At 47.2% G+C, this 18,534-nt stretch overlaps 1 long non-coding RNA gene across 1 annotated transcript; it reads left to right on the forward strand.

Moving 5' to 3' along the window:
* The first annotated feature begins 10 nt into the window (after positions 1-10).
* Positions 11-3,819, forward strand: LOC146596656 (uncharacterized). Its single transcript, XR_014895652.1, has 2 exons — positions 11-1,256; positions 2,667-3,819. It is a non-coding gene; the product is annotated as an uncharacterized LOC146596656 (long non-coding RNA).
* The last annotated feature ends 14,715 nt before the right edge of the window (positions 3,820-18,534 follow it).

Raw genomic sequence — 18,534 nt, forward strand, 5'->3', positions numbered from 1 at the left:
GGCCGCGGGGCCGGTGCCCGGGGCTCCGGGCCCGGCCGGCGGGGAGGGGGCGGCTGGCTGGAGGTGCCTTGTTTCGGGAGATGGAGGAGGGATTGCCGAGGGTAGCCGCACGGCAGTCAGCACCGCGCTGGGTGCGCAGCGGTAAATACAAATCCWGGCAAATGTGGGTGCCTGGGGGGAAAGCAGGGCTGGAGGAGTAGGCTGAGGCATCAGGCTGTAGTCCGTAAGGGCTTTGTGTGTCTTCCAGTTTTGGCTAGTTGCCGCTAGACTTTTTGCAAGGAAATTGGAATTTACCACTAGTTTAGAAGTGCTCCCCAAGGGGGGTTACRGGGTTATGGCAGGTGGAGAGGGTGAGAGGTCTGGCTTCCACAAACGTGGTGTGGATGTATAGTACAAAACGAGCACGTCTAGTGAGGCTTGAATGCTGCTTGYGCAGCAGTTAATATCATGTGAAAATGTTCCTCTTGTGATAGAGATCTTGTGAAAATTCTACCTGCTTTCTGTAAAAGCCTAAAGCTTATAGGGTTCCRAACTAGACACAAGGAGGAGTCTCTGCAGGCTGGGAAGGGAGTTTAAATGTGCCACATGTCCCTGTGGTACAGTCCCAGCAATCGCTCTTGCTGCGTGTGCACGTACAGCAGAGCTGGCTTGGACTCTGTCTTCAAAGCTTGCTTTACCTGTCTTTAGGAAAGCTCTCTACTACCTCCAGCCAGCACTTGCTGGAAGAGGTAGGGCTTTAAGTCAGTAAGTCATCAGACTGCTGCTATGCCTCTTTTGGGGGTAGTTTGCAGCCCACTTGGGCACTTGTATGCGTGACAGAAGGTTAACTGTATATGTGTATCAGCGGGGTGTAAGCTGTGGGTGTGTCACTTGAGTATTGTGCTCTGCAGCTGTTTGCACAGGGACCTGGGTGATGCCACAAGCGATGCCTGCTGGAAGTGTTTCAGGGTTAGTCACTGGATGCAACAAAGTAGGTAGCAAGCTGTCACCTTGCTCTGAAATGTGTGATGAAGTATGCACCTTGAGGCACCGGAGGAACACCCAGCTCCTCTGCTCAGTGGGGAGAGCCCAGGAGCTGCACCAACCTCAGCAAGAGGTGTGGGAATGAACGCTAGGAGGTCTTGTCGGTTTTCCGGTTAGCTAAGTAGTGTTCCAGTGCAGCAGTGTAGCTTAGCCTGGGAACACTGTTGCCAAGGAAAGCTGCTGGTGTACAGAGCGATGGACTTGATGCAGCACTGCTCTGGAGACCCCTGCAGGTGAGGGGAAAGGTGCAGACCACACCTGGGTGTAGCTAGTTCTCAGCAATATGCAGCGAGTACGTATTTGAGTACTTAAGATGTGCTTCCTGGGCCCTGTGGCCGCTAACGAAACATGGAGGTGATGCTCCTGAATTCTGGGGCCCAAGGTTTACCTTCTCTTTGTATCTGTAGTCTTTAGATTTTAGAGAGCGGCCTTATGCAAGGCTTTGTACTCTCCAAAGTATAAACACAAAACACTGGTGTGCCTGTTCCTAGATRTACTTGTGTATTAAGTCACCTGTCCTCTAGGCTTGCTGCTCTGCTTCCCACTAGTTCTAAAACTGGTGATCAGGCTGGGGGCCCATGAAAGCATGAGCAATAGAACTGAGGCATACTGTGACATAAAGCAATGGCTGCTATTGCTTTTTTACCACTTGAGATGCATACTGAAATATAATGTTTAAGATATCTGTGCAGCTGTGTCTGGTTCTGAACAAAATGTCAGCTATCCCACAGAACTTCAAATCCTCTATTCTTAGGACTAGTGGAATATTTTATGCCAGTACAAATAAGGACTAAAAATAGAGGGGGGGCAGGAGGGGGAGAAGCATTGGGTTTGTTGATTTATCCGGAGACCAAAATGAAGTTGGCTTTTTCAGTGGTCACTTGTCCATCCAAACGTTAAGAACAATATGGTGGCTGACTACAAAGTAAACTATCATTTAGCAAAATCACATTGCCTGTTCGCACAAATTAAAGTGTAAAGAACAAAGTTCCGGAAGAAATTAAGAGTAAAACTTGTTTACATAGACATCTGCCGAACAGAGTTCAAACATGACCATCTGGAGTTGTATTACTGCCACTTCTGATTATCACAAATAAAGATCTGGTAGAGCAGCTGCCAGCTTCGTTCTGTCATAGGTCAGTGCAGAGCAGCTTCCACTAGGCCCTTCCAAGTGGAATATGTAATCAGTGTCATGCATTGACTGGGATGAGACCAGCTTCAGATGCCTGTCTTTCAAGTGGAAATTTCCATATCCTGTGTTTCAGATACTTTTTGAAATTTGAATGAAGGGGAACAATGCTGGCAGCTCTAGTCAGAAACTTGTTTAAAAGGGCAAAAAATAACATGGTTACATGTTGAATCTCTCAATAGGAAGTTTGCACTTGTCTTTTGAGCAAAGTATACAAATACTCTRTAGCTACTGCTTTCAATCTTCTTGTGCGAAGGCTTCAGCGAAGGCTCACACAAAGCATTTTTTGAGTGCTGAGGACAATAGGGCTTAGGCTTTTATGGTTAGGGAGACTTCTGGAGCTGACAAACACTGTGCTTGGAATATGAACCATAACTGTACTCAAAGACTTGTTAAAGAAATTTGATTAATTGCAWGCCAACCAACTCAATGTTCCTTTCTTTTGCTTTTCTAGGATGGCTTCTGTCGCTTCTTCAGACATGGCTCTCCACCAGCTGACCAAAACAGTACCATAAGCAATGCAATAATGGCAGCAGCAGGGTTTGGAATAGCAGGATTAGCTTTTCTCTTGGTGGTGCGGTAGGCTGATGAATGGATCTCGCAATGGGAAAGTACTCTAAAAACTGACAATTTCCAGATTTCATTCTATTTTCTATAGAACAGACCCTCTAAAAAGAAGTTTATATTTTTAAACTGGCTTGGAAAACTGTCTTACCAGATCCTTGGCTATAAACTGCTTCACTCGCTACCCAGTAACAGCACAAACAAATGTGTACTAAACCACCATTTGTGCATGTTCAAAACCCGTCGTCTCCAAACATTCTTTGGACTTTCTTTTTAAAGATGTAACCTAAACATTACTATGGCTCTTGTACTGTAACTTCAGAGTGCGCAATGTTATGCTATGATGAGTTATGGTGGACTTGAAACTAAATCCTCTGTTCAAGGCGTTTTATTTAAATGGAGGCAAGTCTTGGAACGCACCTTCCATTAATACTGTAAAATGGGCTGATGCTGACTGTGATATAATATGATTTGTAGCTTCAAATGCGGTGCACTGCACTTGTTACTGAAAGGCAACTCATTGGTTGATTTAGAGCAATTAGTACCCATGATGTGAGAGGCATTATGGCTCAATATAACATAAGGCTGATTTCATTACACTACAAGAAGATAAGTATTGATACAGAACAGTAATGGCTGCAGTATCAGTTCTTACTGAAAGGAATTTAAATATTAAACCTTAATTGGTATATTGAAATCCACTGAAGGCTGGAATTTCTCTGGATTTCCCTGACAAAACGAGAATTTCCATATATCTTAATATATTTTTGAAGTATTTATCATCATATAATACTTGTAGCCATGACATCTTTATTTTTGTTTAAAACTTCATTTTTAATGCTGGTTCTTATCACTCTAGCGTGTAACAAGCGTTGTCTTGTTTGAGTAATATTTCACTCATGCTGTGTATTTCTTTCAATGGTTGTACAAATTGCCTTATGTTTCTGGTAGCTTTCAATGTTCCTGGGTTACTTATAGCTTGTACAATTTTACTATGGTGACTTCAAATTGTGAATAAATGTTAAGTATTTTTATTTTAAAAAGCTAACCATCTGCTTATTTGATTGGATGGATGATGGGACTTAACTGCTTGGAATGTGAGTGCTTCAGTGTTTGCCTGGATGGATGAGTCTGTATCTACTTTCTTGGTGTTCGACATCAAACGAAAGAATCTGTGTAACTTCAGAGCAGCATGAATAATACTAGTTTTCATTGCAGAGTAGTTCTGCAGCTCAGAATTAGGGATAAGAATACTTCAGGGGAAAATCCAAAAGGCCAACTTCACCTGCTGTAACTGGAAATAACCCTGTGGTTTTGTAGGCAAAAAACTTTCCAAAATTACTAACGTAGATGGGTACAGAGAGGCTACTCTGAAATACTCGTACAGGGTAACAGAGCTCTTGTTTCTTTTCTCTGGCAGCTCTTGCCAGCTCTTTCCAGAGTTCTTTCGTGTGTGCAGAGGTTCCAACTGAAGCTGGAGTTTGCCTGGCATAACAGTGACTGAGCAACTGCTGCCTTAGCTCAATCCCTCTCAGTTTAGTAATACCTGAACAGCTGCAAGTGTTTTAAGGGCCTTGGGCTTCACTCTTTTTGAAGTTATGTCACATTCCTATGACATGGAAACTTTGAGTTACATATTTCAGTGGCATTGATGGATCTGATGTGTGTTAAAAGGTACAGATCTGCTGTTCAACTTGCCTACCTGATCTTTTCAAGGCCCACTGCTCTGTGCTCAAGTGGGGTTGCCACTTCATCAGGCGTGCTACTTCCTGGGCATTCAGTGGGTGACAGACTTTCTCTTGGAAAAATCTGTTTGGCACTCAGGTGAGTGTTGCAGCATCCTGCTGTGATGCTTCTCTCTCTGCTCACAGGCTGAGGCCTTCCAGGGCCCTGGGGAGGGAGGGCTGTTTGCTGCAGCTACTGYGGTACGAAGCACTGTGCACTGCAGTCCTCTCTTACATAGAGCTCCATTGTGCTGACTGAATACAAGTGCAGAGAGAACAACAAAAAGGAACATTCAGAGATGGTAAGTCCCATGGAGGCTGGAAGGAACTCACAGTAACTCCCCCTCACATTGCTTGCTGAGAACAAATGTATGCTTGTTTTCTAACTTCCAGTTCTCTAAACTCTGCTTTGGCTCCTCTCAGCAAAAGGAGTAAGATCCCATGGTGTGGGACCATAGCATGCTTGGTTCCTCTCAAGTTTATAGTGCCTGCTTGAATGGCAATTTGATAGTCTTGGGTGGTCTTCCAGTCTTCTTTGAAAGTGAGGAGGTACAATGCCTGGCACACTGGTTGCARTGGGAGTAGGCTACCTGGTGCTGAGAAATGGCTTTTGAAACACAGAGTGCTCTGGGGGCTATGCCCCAAAGAGCATGGCAATCGACAGGGCAAGAAATGCTAGCTTCAGAGGTCAAATGTTGCATGGAAATATCCTACTGATGATCTTGATGTGTCTGTCATATTGAGCAGGACGAAGATGATAACAGTATCTTGACTTCTAGTGTAACCTGATCCAGCAAGCCACACACAAGCAAAACGAGAAAGAATGTTGTGCTAATTATTACAGTTTGCTCTGGAGAAAAGATTAAAAACGTTGTCTGTCGTGAGCCAGTTTCTAGAAGYGTACTTGAATAAAGTTACATCAGCCTCTGGAGTACAGGTGACTCTTCAAAGTGAAGATAGATCTCGGAGAGTATTTGCTAGTACTCCTTGGCACAGGAGAATTTGGGGGGTAAGCTTGTTAAGAATGCAATGCTGCATGTGGCATTCCAGACTCCGGAGCTGGACTGTACAGTGCCTGTCAGCCTATGCCCAAGGGACAGCTTCTGTCAGCTGTATTGTAAGCACAGGACATAACCCGAGCGTGGAGCTAGCATCCCTCATGCTGGCGTGGAGGGAGGCTGGGAGCGTGCAGCCTGGCTGCAGGAGCAAACGGGCTATCCTTTCTGGCCAGAGCCTGTTCTCTGGCTGCTTTCTGCTGTTACGGGAARCTTCGTGGTGTAGGGTTGAGCACCATGGCTTAAACTGCTGAAGCTCCATTGATTTCAGGGTGGTTTGGACTAACATTTGCCTGACCCTTCTGATTTTTTTTCCAGTTTCAGTYTGAGCATTTGCCTGAATGATGTACTGTTTTTCAATTGATATGGAACTGCTTCTCATCCTCTTTCCTACCTCAGAAAAGGGAAGTAAAATTCTCTTGTTCCTTTCTTTATTTAAAGAAGCAAAGTAGGTGGTGTTTAAGCACAAGGTTATATCTAATCCTGATTATAGCATTCAGATCTTCAATGTTCATGTACTTTCCTGGCAGGTGCTAGGCCTTGTCCTATAAAACAGCACAAAGTAATTGCTGTAGGTTCAGCTGAGGCCCAAATATGCCTAAGCCTGCAGGAGCCGTGTATAATGGGTTACCTCACGGCACGTAAGTGCTGTGCAGGATTTTGTRTTTGGGGAGGAGGGAGAGGTGAGTATGCTCTCTTGAGCTGGACTTTATGGATTTTTACTCTACAGGCAGATGTCCTGTTCACACAGTTGGCAGCTGGACTCCTGTCTTGTCTGTCATGTGGAGGGGCATGGCCCGCGGTCAGTGGAGCTGAGCCAAGAGTCCCTTTGTACTAGACCCCTCAGTTGCTTTGCAACACTGGTAAAGGTATCTGAGTAGAGTTGGTCTCCTGGAAAGTTGTAAGTCTGATTTAACACCTTGAGCATGACATTTAATATCAGTGCTGATCTAAGCTTTATTTGTCTTTTCTCTGTGTATTCAGTCCCTTCAGTTTGCCTGATGCTTTTGACATGGAGTTATGTGGTCATCGTCTGGTTGCTAATACCACACTTGAATCTTTCATGCTCTGCCACGTACGGAAATCTTYGCAGGACTAAAAGGCTGAGAAGAAGGCATTCCCAGCATACATTGGTATTCATAATGGTCTGATTGGAGCTGTTACAATGTTAACTGCTGGTGCTGCACCTGGTTGCTACAGAATTTCCTTGTGAAGGGACRTTCATTGTGAACATGGGCAAAGGCGGTAGTGCTGTTGCAGGAGCCCAGCTGTCTTTTCATTAACGGAAAGAGGAATCTATTCACCAGCTCCTTAAGAACATTTAAATAGCCTATATTTTTCTTTTTCACCTGAAAAAAATCAGACAGTATTAGAGTTCAAAAAATGAGAGTCCTGGTGTTATATGTCAGCTTGTAAGCTAATTTGTAGTGGCATGCAAAAAATCTGGTTTGTCATGTATTGGTGAAGGAATTGGTACTGGTGTTATGTCCTCTTTTTCCCACACATGCTGCCAGAGTGAGGGAATACAACATTGTTCTTACCTATAATGGTGGTATCTAAGCCTAGGTAGGATGGGAGAGCCCTATTAAAATGATTTTTCTAATAGGGCAGCAAGGAAGAGAATCAATGGACAGAGAAAAAAAAAAGTATGTGGCATTTATTTATGTAATATCTCTTCACTTCTTACATTCATTCAATTTGGATAATGGAAAAAAACTTGGGGGTTCCACTTCTGTTTCTCTGGCTGGTTTCTTTGTGAACTCCTCTACATTTAAAAGATGCAGTGTGGGGAGAGGAAGCACTGTAGGGAAATTGTCTGCTTTCAGGTTTAAAAAGAGTCAAGACATAATTCTTTCAGAAATACTGCTGTTATTGGGAGAACATTAAAAAAAATAATAAAAAAAACCCTACCCTCACAATTTTAACACTTATTTTGCCCTAAAATGAAGTTCTAAAATGAGAACAGAGWTAAAATAATAATTTAAAACTTCTGCTTTAGCTGAAGCCTAAAAATCAGCTTTATGCTGAACTAACAAGATTGTTTCACTGGAACTTTTTCCCTGAGCCTCACCTATTTGTTTTATTCAAATGAGATGAGGAGGACAGGATCTGACTTTCCTTGTTAAACAGATCTGCTTTTCAAATAGCTCAGTTGTTTCCACACAATCTATGGTATGTTTCTAGCACTGTATCACTGATACTAGCAAATCGGAAATCTTGTGGTTTCTAAATGTTGACCCGTTTTATGTCAGAGCTGATGCGCATTACACATTTGTTTAATTGAACCCATTAAAATGGCTGTTTTTATTCAGTAAGGCCAACTATCAGGCAGATTAAAACCCATGATTTAATGTAGTAAGAAATGTCACAACATAGGAAATAGGAAAAGCATGTCTTAAGAGAGCTCCTATATACACAGCAGAAAAGATTTTTGCTCTTCTCTGAATTTAATCCTTTTAATGATTCTGACCTATGACAACAATTCACTTTAGGGAGTTCCTGTGTTTAACTGAACATGCTCTTTTGTTTGTTTCTGAACAGACCAGCACAGAGTGAGTAACAGCAGGAACTCCACACCCTGTTTACAGCTCTTTTTGATACTGTCTCCTTTTTTCTCTCTTTTTAAATATGATTTATAACTAGGAGGATTGGGGGGAGGAGGGGGAATGATGGCCTGCTTCAGTTTAACTTCATGTGCTGCACTGCAGCTCTTGGAGGACCAGGCATGGTATCTAGAGATCTGCTACACTGTAGCTTGCTCTGCAGCCTGATACCAAAGTCATGAGCTCTTGCTACTGCTTCTAATTTACAATRCATAATAGTAAAACTGCAAAGTGTTTGGCTTCATCAAAAATGCAGACTGAAAGCACTGCCTTTGGTTACTAAACTAGCCAGCTGGTCAGCTTCTTGGTTGTAGTTGTTAGTGTCCTGAGAAAAATCTCACTATTTTAATTAATTTCTAAACATTAATTATACAACTTTATGATGAACATCTTTGAAACCCCTGAAAGGCAGGCAGGGCCAATGGGGAGTCAGTGCAGGGCAGGCACTGTTGGCTGTTGTTTCTCCAGAAGTTGGCCAGGAGCTGCCAGCAAAGCTCATTCCGTGCCTGATCTCCTGCCTTAGAGGCTGTGCCGCTGCCATCTCCTCTGGCTGGATGCGACTGCTTTGTGCCCTTGCCAGCCTGGTGCATCCCCRGCTGTCCTAAGACAAAGCATGCTACTTCCAAAGGCCCCAGCAGCCTGGCTACTGGGAGGTGTTTCTCCCCTCACCCTGTTATGTCCCATATTCCCTCAGTTTAAAATTGCCACCATAAACTATAAAGCAGCCCACAAGTGTTGCTGCTGCGTTTCAAGTAGCTAGTCCATGCTTCGGGTTCACTGCTGGTGGTCGCTTGGAGTGTGGCAGTACTGGAGATGCAGCCAGCGTCTCATTGACCAAGTGCTGAACAGTGCTTGTGCCCTGAACAGTACTTGTGTGCTGTCTCCTGGATGCCAAGAATGAGGCTGTGAAGGAGCGGTCATATTGATGCTATACTATATGGGTGGTGGTTACATGACTTTCTAATGATTATAGTGAGTGGACAAGAATGAAATCCATCAGTCTGGTATATAATAACCTTGTAAAATGGCAATGAAGAGACCAGTGGCAGCCGAGAGCTCATGGTGCTTGACATGCAGGGAAAATGCTTGCTTTCGGATGTCTAGCACATGAAAGCTGCACAGYGGATGCTTTGGTACAGGCATCTGTTTGAAATGTTGAACCCAGTTATACCTGGAGCCTGAAAGTGATGTGGTTGCGTGAGCAAAATTGGATGGTGGTGCTTTCAAACAAAATGTGAGATGTGATCCAGCAAGTGTTCACCTTTTCTGAGGACAGCTCAATTCTTTCCTGGACTATGCAGAACTGTGTCTTGTCAAGTAGATCTGTAGGCACCGCTAGGCCTAATACAATGTCTTTTGGTACAGGAATATGGTGCTGTCACACAGTCACTGCCTTCTGTGGGTGAAACTTGGCCCTGCACAGTCAGCGAGTCAATAAGTGGTTTCCGTCCCAAAACCCCACAGAAACCCCTGATCTTTCCGGCATTTGAAAAGTCTGTAAAATATATGCATGGTATGATTTTTCTAACCTTTACATGCCCTGAAGAACATACACATCCAATAATCTTGCTGGCATTCCCAGCAYGAACAGTTCTCCTGTGCATAATTGCTACTCAGAGCTAAATGCTCACACCCTTAGTTTGGAGGCATGAAGGAGCACAGCATCCTTAAAATATTCCTATTGCTGTTTGTGCAGGGAACTGTCTGCCATAGCAGTATTTCCCTTCTCCAGGCACCTTAAAAAGAAAAATTTCTCATAAAATACGTAGAAAAATGGCAATAAACCAAAAGCAGCCTGAATTAAAAAAAAAAAAAATCCTCAGGGGTCTCATGTACTGTCCCTTGAGATGCTGAAAGCAAAACAACACCTGCCTTTCTGAAAACCTTTCAGAGCGTCTTGTCTGTTTCATGGGAGGAAAAGGTTAAATGTGTGGGCAAGGAGGGCCAAAGATTATGTGAAACAAAAATCCCAGTGCTGTTTGTTCTGCCATCTGCTCTAAACTCGATCCAGTGCTGTATGTGGTTTCCCATGGCTTTCCCTCTCCTGTCGTTGCCATATGCAGCGGCGGAGCGCTTTGAACTCCCTGAGCTGGCACTGGAGATACGGGTAAGATTTGCATTTCCTTTCTGTAAGAGGAACTGCCCTTTGAGTGTGTGAAGCAGCCCAGCTCGGCGGTGCCGGTCACTGCAGTGGAATAGCAGCTGAGAACCCACTCGAGCGCCTGTCAAGAAAAGCAGACTTCAGTGGTTTGGCACTAACGAAGCATGTGCCTCAGGCTGCTGAGGCCCGCGACGGCTGGAGCCGCCGCCGGGGTCGGCACATCCCGCGCTCCTGCTGTGCCTGCTACGATTTCGGGCACAGACCCAGCAGCCCTGCTACGACGGGGCAAGGGGGTTGTGGTGCACAGCTGGCGCCCCCTTAATTCACAGATAAATCCCCTCCTCGGACTATCCGAGCCAGCTGCCCAGAGGGCGGGGGTCTGCGCCTGTACTGCCTGCGCAGGAGGGCCTCTGCTTTCCCCTGGAGTGCTTAACCTTTGCTCGTTCCCCTTGCGGGCTCCCTCGCTGGGCTGCAGCTCTGCAGCGCCGTGCACGCGGGCCCCGGCCGTGTGTCTCGCTCTCCAGCCAGCCTGGCTGCGTGTGCCCGCACTGCCAGCCCGTCGCTGCAGGYGCGGTCCCCCGGCTCGCGCCAGCAGCGTCCTACCTGGAGCAGGGCCTGGCACGTGTGATGGCGCACGGAGGACGGAGGTGGTGTTTGTCTCCGTTTTGCAGATGAGGAGCTGGCACACAGAGAGACGTTGTGTGAAGTGCAAGGACCCAGGGCAGAGGCAGGAGCTGCAGCGTGCTGATGCTCTGTGCCAGGGCCTGCACCACAGCTCGCTCTGCGCCACAGCTGGCTGGTGACAGAAGAAAGGTGAAAAGACTTCCTTACATCTTACCTTCAGGATTTCTTTTTCGTTACACTCTTTTCCTTCTTCCAAACAAAAGTCTTGCAGCTTGCTTGCCTCTTCCTCACAGCCTAAAGTCGTCAGCCCCGTGCCCAGCTTTTCCTGGGTCTCTGCRCTGGGCCTGCCTGGAAGCAGCAGGACGCACATCCTTATCTGGCCTCCTCRTCTGCTCTCACCACCCTTTCGGTGTTCTGTTTTTGCTTGGGAGCATGGCCTTGCTCTAGATTACTTATAGACAAAATACTACTTCCAGCCTGTGGAGGTGACCCAGTTCCACACAAAACTAGTTCTTTCACTGGAAATATGGGGCCTGATGGGAAAGTTTTGCTGTGTTGGGGACAAACTGGCTGCAGCCATCTCCTGAGGACAGAGATGGTGTACAAGCATCACCCTGTACAGAAGTGGGAGAGATCCTTTATTTCCATATTATAAGAAATGATCTGTGTCTGCTTCTGTTAAAGAGATCTGCCATCTACTCTGGGAAAATTGCCATGATGGCGCATTAGCATTAAGCAGACCTATGATATGTGTGTAACCAAAACTTGGGTTCCTCACCTAGATTTGCATGAGCTGGATCACAGTGCATCGCTTAGCAAAACAGACAGGGAACAAAGGCAATGGTTCTGTGTTGTGGATGGGGACAGGCCGAGAGACAATCCTCAGAAACATACCCCCATTGAATCTGGGGAAGGGTAGAACTGAAGACAGCTCTTCATGACTCATCTTCTTGGACCAAGTAAGCCTCTAGGTCTGAACTTCCCCTTTCTTCAGGAACACTTGGATCTGTTGCTGAACTTTGCAACACAGTCTCATTTTTACTGAGGTTCTCAGACATAGTTGTCACATCCGATCGGAAGTGGTGGTGTTCCAGTTTCTCTCTTTGTGTTTTTACTGGCAGGACAGACAGCTGCCCTTTTACCCGCTGCTGACAATTCTTTTCTAGTTTACCTTCTGAAAGCCTCATGGTGGTGTTTTCCCASTGTGCAGAGACCTTACGCTTTTGACCTCGCACTGCTATAGTACCTTCTTCATGGCTTTTTGAGGCTATAAAGCAGTTCATTGTTCGTAATAAGATGTGAGACATGAGGTTCAAGCAGTATTGGTTATTTTGGATGGGGCCCACAAGGGGTCACAGACCAGTGCTGTTTTTTTGTTTTGTTTTGTTGGTTTTTATTTTTTTAACAGGGACAGAGTAAGCTTTCAGGTTTCCTAAGTCAAGTTAGTTATTCTGAATAAGGCTGTATGCTCAGCTTTTATTTAGGAGTAAGCACAGCAACTGTCAACAAAGCTAAACTTAATAACAGATACTGACCTCTTTACTGTGGAAACAGTGCTTATCCCAAAATACCTCAGTCTGGTTTAGTTTGTACTTTGTCTTACATGGGTACGTGTTACTCTTCAGACCAAGCTTAATTTTCCTAACATTGTTTGATTAATTTGATTGTTTTCCTAAATTGTTTGATTAATTTGAAGAGGCATTTTGTGTACAGCCTGCTAAATCTGGTGCTCCTGTGAATAAATCCATTAGCTAATGTGGTCACGGGAGATGAACACAAGATAGGCATGTGCACAAAGATTCCCTGTCTAGTGCAGGATTAGCAACGTACCTCTGAAGTAATTTCAGCTTTCCCAGGTTACGTGTGGTAAAGATCTGAYCCAGGTCCTTGCAGAAGCATTTGGTACAGGATGTGCATCAGACTGAGAAAAGGATACTGAGGTAATGGAGATGGCATATGTTTAGGGACTGATCAACAAAACAGATTCAAAAAGCAGTGGTGATTCAGAGGACCGTCTTGCCAGCAGATCTGTCCARTTGACAGAGAGGGAACTGTATTGCAGTGTCTACTGTTAGTTTCGGTGCTACTGAGTTATGGAGCTGAACTTACTGGTTTTAAGTTAAACACAAAAAAAATCAATGGATTCTAATTAATGAAATACAAGTATCCTATGTTAAGAAAGGAAAGATGAAGGCTGAGGTAGGGAACATGGGTGGAAAAAGGTTTATTATTTTAGTTAAATCATTGAGTTGGCTGCAAAGAGCACATTCAGCAGCTGGGTGGAAATGTACTGGGTGAGAGACAAAAATACCTACAGCGGTCAAGCACAGCGGAAGGGCTTGCACAGCACCAGCAGGTAGTAATTAAAGGACGTCATGCAGACGTGTCTTTACATGTTACTGCTTACTAGCACACCTACTGAGTTCTTTGCAAAAGAAGTCACTTGCTACCTGTATGTTTGGTAGCTAATAATTTTTGTAGAAGATTTGTGTTCATCAGGAATCTGACTATGTCCTGGTGGCATATGAATATGCCTGGAATAGGAATAGCTCTTAGGCAAAAAGTGAACTGTTACAGCTGTTCCAAATGCTTACTTTGCTGCTCCAGCAAGTATATTGCGTGACCTTGCAGGAAACTTCTTGTCAGTTCCTCCCCCACCTAAGTCATCTCTGCTTGGTGAAAAGGATTACTGGCATGCTTTGAGCTGCCAAACCTTCTCCACTCCTTAGGTCAGCAGACAAACTCTTCCCCCATGCTACAGCTGTCACAAGTGACCATTACCAGATTTGATGACTACCTGAAAATATACTGGCAAACTGCCACCAGCTTTGAGGATCAGGATTACTCTAATTGCTGTGCACACTCAAAACTCATGCTGAAGAAGGTTAGGTAGTGATTGAGATAAGTGGTAGCAGGTGAAGGCCTCCTATTCTGGATACACTTTGCTGCCAGAATTTGCACAATGTTTGCTAGATGTTGAAGCATGGGTAGGTGAGCAGGAAAAATACAGATCCTTTCTTTGGAAAGGCAGTAATACAAAAAAGCATTTCTCACTTCACTACATATGTGGGAGTACACAGCTCTCTCCTTTCAATTCCCCTTSCTAGCTGGGGGTAGTGAAAACCCTGTTCTGCTCCTCTGATCTTTTAAACAAACTTTTTATCAACAATATTACTTTTTTTAAAATCAACAATACCTCTTGGATATCCTTTTCTTGCCTCTGAGGGAAGATGAGGAGTATGGCAACCTCTTCCCACACTGCCAGTAAGGGTAGGACCCAGYTTGCCTGACTTTTTGGATCTGTTCTGCATATATCCATGTATATATAATGCAGCTTCTCAGAAATAGGATCTTTGGCACATTCCTTTCAGCTGAGTATTAACGACTCGACTGGCTTGAAGAGTTGACTGCGTCCAGCCCAGTGTGATGCTGGGGCTCRGGGCAGCCCTGAGCTGGGTGCTGCAGAAGGAACCCTGAAGCAGCTGTCAGTCAACCTAGCAGTGCCCCGGACTCCCTCAGCTGTAAGATTATGTCTGCAATGGGTGTTTGTGCCCCTTTAGAATATAGTTAGACATCTTAAATGAAGCACCTCTCGTGCTGGGYGTCCTAAAGGGTTAATTATCACTCCTGCAGATGGATGGATGGTGAGAAGATTGATTGCCTTGTGCAAGGTACATTAAATCTCACTCTCCTCCAGAACCACAACACTTGTTCCACCAGGTAAATAACTAGTTTAAAATCCCCTCTTATAGCAGCTGACCCTAGATGTGTTTATCCAAGTGACTGGAGTTGTTCCAGTCTCTCTGGTAAGTGACCTTTCCCGAATTTTTCTTTTCAAGTTGACATTTAAGAAGAGGGGAAAAAGTCACAGAAACAAACTGTGTTTTAACAGCGATAAAGCCATACCAGTCAACAAAGCCAGGAAAGTCTAATTGGAGCCTGCCASTGAGGGCTATGCCTTCCACAGCAGAGTTTGTAAAGACAGTGCTAGCTTTAATTTCCTGACCTGCTTGTTTTTGCATTAAGCAACGCATTGGCCCATGGGATGCTTCTGCAGCTCTGCTTAGGTTAGGCTAACTGGCCGGGATGTACTGCAAGGCAGGGGGAGGGCTGCTGTGCATCTATCTGAGGAAAGGCTCGTGGGTGCAATTAAGTCAAAGACAGCTGCTGGCAGCTGGAGGCACTCACGTTATTAGTTCATTACTGAAATTCAAATGAAGAAGAGTCTTAAATCTTCCTTGAAAACAATCTGAATTCTGGCAGGCAGTGGAGCGCTCTGCTTATTTTGAAAAGGCCTTGGACAATTTTGGTAAATGTTTTACTCTATGTTCAGGGGAAAGTAAAACATCCTCCTCTTTTTTTTTTTCATGTGCTTCACTGTGAAGCTTGTCATTAGCTCCAGAGCCTCTGCTGCTCACTCTCCCCCTCCCCTGGCCATCCTGTCACAGAAAGTTGTTCAAGAAATGGAGCCTCTGTGCTTTGAAGGAGGTTTACTTCTTTAGTGCACGTGCCCAGTGCATCAGGTCCCTCTTAGTGTCGAGGAAATCCTGAAGGTGTTAGTAAAGGCTGCCCAGCACTGAGGCGCCCCAAACGCCACTCTTCCCAAATGCCGGCGCATCTCGAAGCCTTGTGCTTGCCTGCTGCCAGATGACCTCTGCAGGCTGTGGTGTCTCCTGGCGCTCTCGCCTTCTCCTCCTGCAGAACGCCCCACGGCAGTCCCCRGGCCCAGCCCTGCAGGCTTTATTCGTTTGTTTTGTTTAGTTGCAGATGGTGAGCAGGATTGCAAGTAGCAACTGGTCCGGCATGTCGGACCCTCCYGGGGATCCCTCCCTTCGGCTGCTCTCCTCTTTGCTGCCCGTAGAAGTGGGTTCCCTGGGGGGCCCACCCAAGGGTGGCCAGCCCCGGGCTCCGCTCCAGGCCTTGCCTTGAAAAGAGGAATTGAAACAAGGACCTCCCAGCATTYGCTGTTTCTTGTAGCACAAGGCCTGGGAGATACCTAGGAAACGACTGGACAAACAGCCTCCGAAGGAAACGCGCGTTTCAGTTTTGTTTCTTGCGTAGCGCYTGAACAAGGCACCGGCTGATGTGCAGCCTGCAGTGGAAACGGGGGCAAAAAGGCACTGGGCAACTCCGCAGGGGCTGGGCCTGGGCCTGGTGGCAGCTCTTAAATCATGACACTAGGAGGTCGTGCTGGCCTAGGGAGATGCTGGGCCACTGACTCCTGGCGCTCGGGTAGGCGTRAGGAAACCTCCCTCGGCCGTAGGCGCGTGCTGCCGCTGCCACCGGGGCTGCAGAGCCCGTCTGAGCTGCGCGGCCCTGCGTGATCTGCTTGTTCATGAGAGAAAAACCCAGAAGTGTAGAATAGCACAGATGCTTTTAGCAAGTTGATGAGGAAGCCTGCCCTTCCACGGCACCACTTCTCCCGTCCAGCTCCAGGGACGGCAGGCGCAGGCTCCTGGCACAGGGCAAGGCAGTGGAGGCCTCCCAGCACCTCCTGGGTGGCAGCTTCTGGATGGTCCGATCTGGAGTTTCCATCTGAGGTAGCTCTCCCCACTCCCGTATCGTCCCCAGGAATCATCTGGCAGCCGGCCGCCCGCCCACAGCTCGCTCGCTGCTGGCAGACCCTCAGGAAGCTCCTGCTGCAAGCGCCAGCGCTTGCTGCACCTGGGAACAGCCAGCTGAAGGGCTCTTGGACCGGCTCAGGGCTCTTGGACCGGCTCAGGCCCAGAGCAAAGAACTGCTTCGTGCCTCTTGCAGAGCGCTTGCTGTTTCGGCTCCTGCCAGCAGGTGCTGAGCTTACATTGCTGGCCTTGCCAAAGCTCTACAGCTTGTTTCTATCCCTAAAGGTTAGGGAGGCGCATCCCAGCTTTTGTGTTATTGGGAYGATACTTGGGCAAGCCTGCCGGAGTCGTGGGTCTTGCCTGCCACGTGCCCGCTGATCGCTTTTGGCCAGAAGGACTCGTTTGACTCATGCTTACAGCAGACCCGTGTGGTGTGGAGCTTGCTGCAAGGTCAGTGCATGAACTGTGGAGCAGGACGGCGTGTGTTCAGACACTTCCTCTGCCCCTTCCAGGAACGTCAGTGTTGGAGAGCATGAGGCTATTTTAATCCCAGGAATGTCAGCGGATGATTTCACTTTTGTTTTGTCCTTGATAACCTTTCCCATCACAATGAGACAAGACGTCCAAGCTCTGCGTGCTTCCGTGTGCTTAGAAAGCCATTCAAACTGTTCTGTTGGGGAAAAAAGCAAACGCCAGTTTAAAAATATCTGCACAATTGTCCATGGTGCCTGGACAAAGGAAAAAAAAACGTCCCCGCATTGCTATACGCACGGTACGTAGGGAAACAGCCTCGCCAGGGCCCGTCTGGCACAAACAAGGCGGCCATGTGGATATTTGCCCTCCTCCCTTTTCCCATGGGCACGGCCCGGCCCGGCCCGGCACGGCTCTGCAGCCGGCCCTGGGCGCGCAGCCGCCCTCCCGCCTGCGCCGCAGCAGCCTGGGGGCGCGATGGGCGCCGCGCGCGCCTGCGCGTGGGGAGCTGGAGACCCCCTTTTCCGACCTCCCTCCCCGCTGGGCAGGCACATCGAGCGGCTGCTTCTCCTTCCCCGAGGCTCTCGGCYGAGCGCGCGGGCGAGCCTCGCGCTGCGCCTGGAAGCACTTTCCTGCCTGCAAATCAGCAGATTTTGCCGGGGGTGAAACGTGGCGCGGAGAAGGGCAGCGCGGGCCAGGCCGGGGTGGGCGAGCTCCCCTCCGCTGCCGCGCTCCTGCCCCGGCGCGCCGCCGGCCGTCCAGCGCTGGACCCTGCGCGACCCGGGCCAGGGACATCCAGACACAAGCTGTCGGAGGCACGGAGGGAGCCAGGCGGCGCTTCCCCTCTCCGTAACCGGAGGGGCTTTCGGAGCGCCAAGGAACCTTTCCCAAATCTGCGCTCTTAGCTCGGCGTGGGCATTTTTAACACGCGGTTTTCAGCGTGGGAAGTGGCCGGAGATAAACATCTGGCCCCAGAGGTGAGCGGAGCCCCGGCCCGCGGGGGGCTGTGGACCACCACCCTGCCCTGCTCCCCGTTTTCTGCGTGGCCCCTTTTTCCCGGCGGAAGCCTTGACCTGGGAGCGCGTCAGCCGCCCTGGCTGGCGCTGGAGCAGCTAGCCGGGCTTCGGTTCGAGGGGGCCTTTGGCTCAGAAGAGTCTGGGCGGTTTTTGAGCAATCGGCCAAGCACATGACTTCAATGGTGGCTCCAAAAGCTGCCCTGACCATTCACGAGCTCGAGCCTGTTTACAAAACAGCGGCCGAGGGCTGCTATTTGTTGTTACGCACAAATTACATTCAGAGTTGCTAAACAGGCAAAGCCAAAATGAAAGTCATCTGTGAGCAGTTTGCTTTAATTAGAATAAAATCCTGATGAATCATGAGGTTTCTTTACCTCAAAGATGCACAAGGAATTGACTTTGGCAGCAAACATCAAGGTACAGCAGTCAGCGAGAGCTTGCTAGCTGTATTTGACATCTGCTGGAAAGACTTGTTTTCCATTGCAAGTCACATGCTAACTTGTGATCAGATCATGAGATACAAAGGATAATCTTCCAATATTTATTTTTCTCACTGGAATTTTAAAAAACAGAGGAAAGGAACAAAAGCAATGTTAAAAAAAA

This window comes from Rhea americana, unplaced genomic scaffold (assembly GCF_003343005.1).
Source record: "Rhea americana isolate MKP2758 unplaced genomic scaffold, rheAme1 scaffold_2, whole genome shotgun sequence".
NCBI classification, from domain to species: domain Eukaryota; kingdom Metazoa; phylum Chordata; class Aves; order Rheiformes; family Rheidae; genus Rhea; species Rhea americana.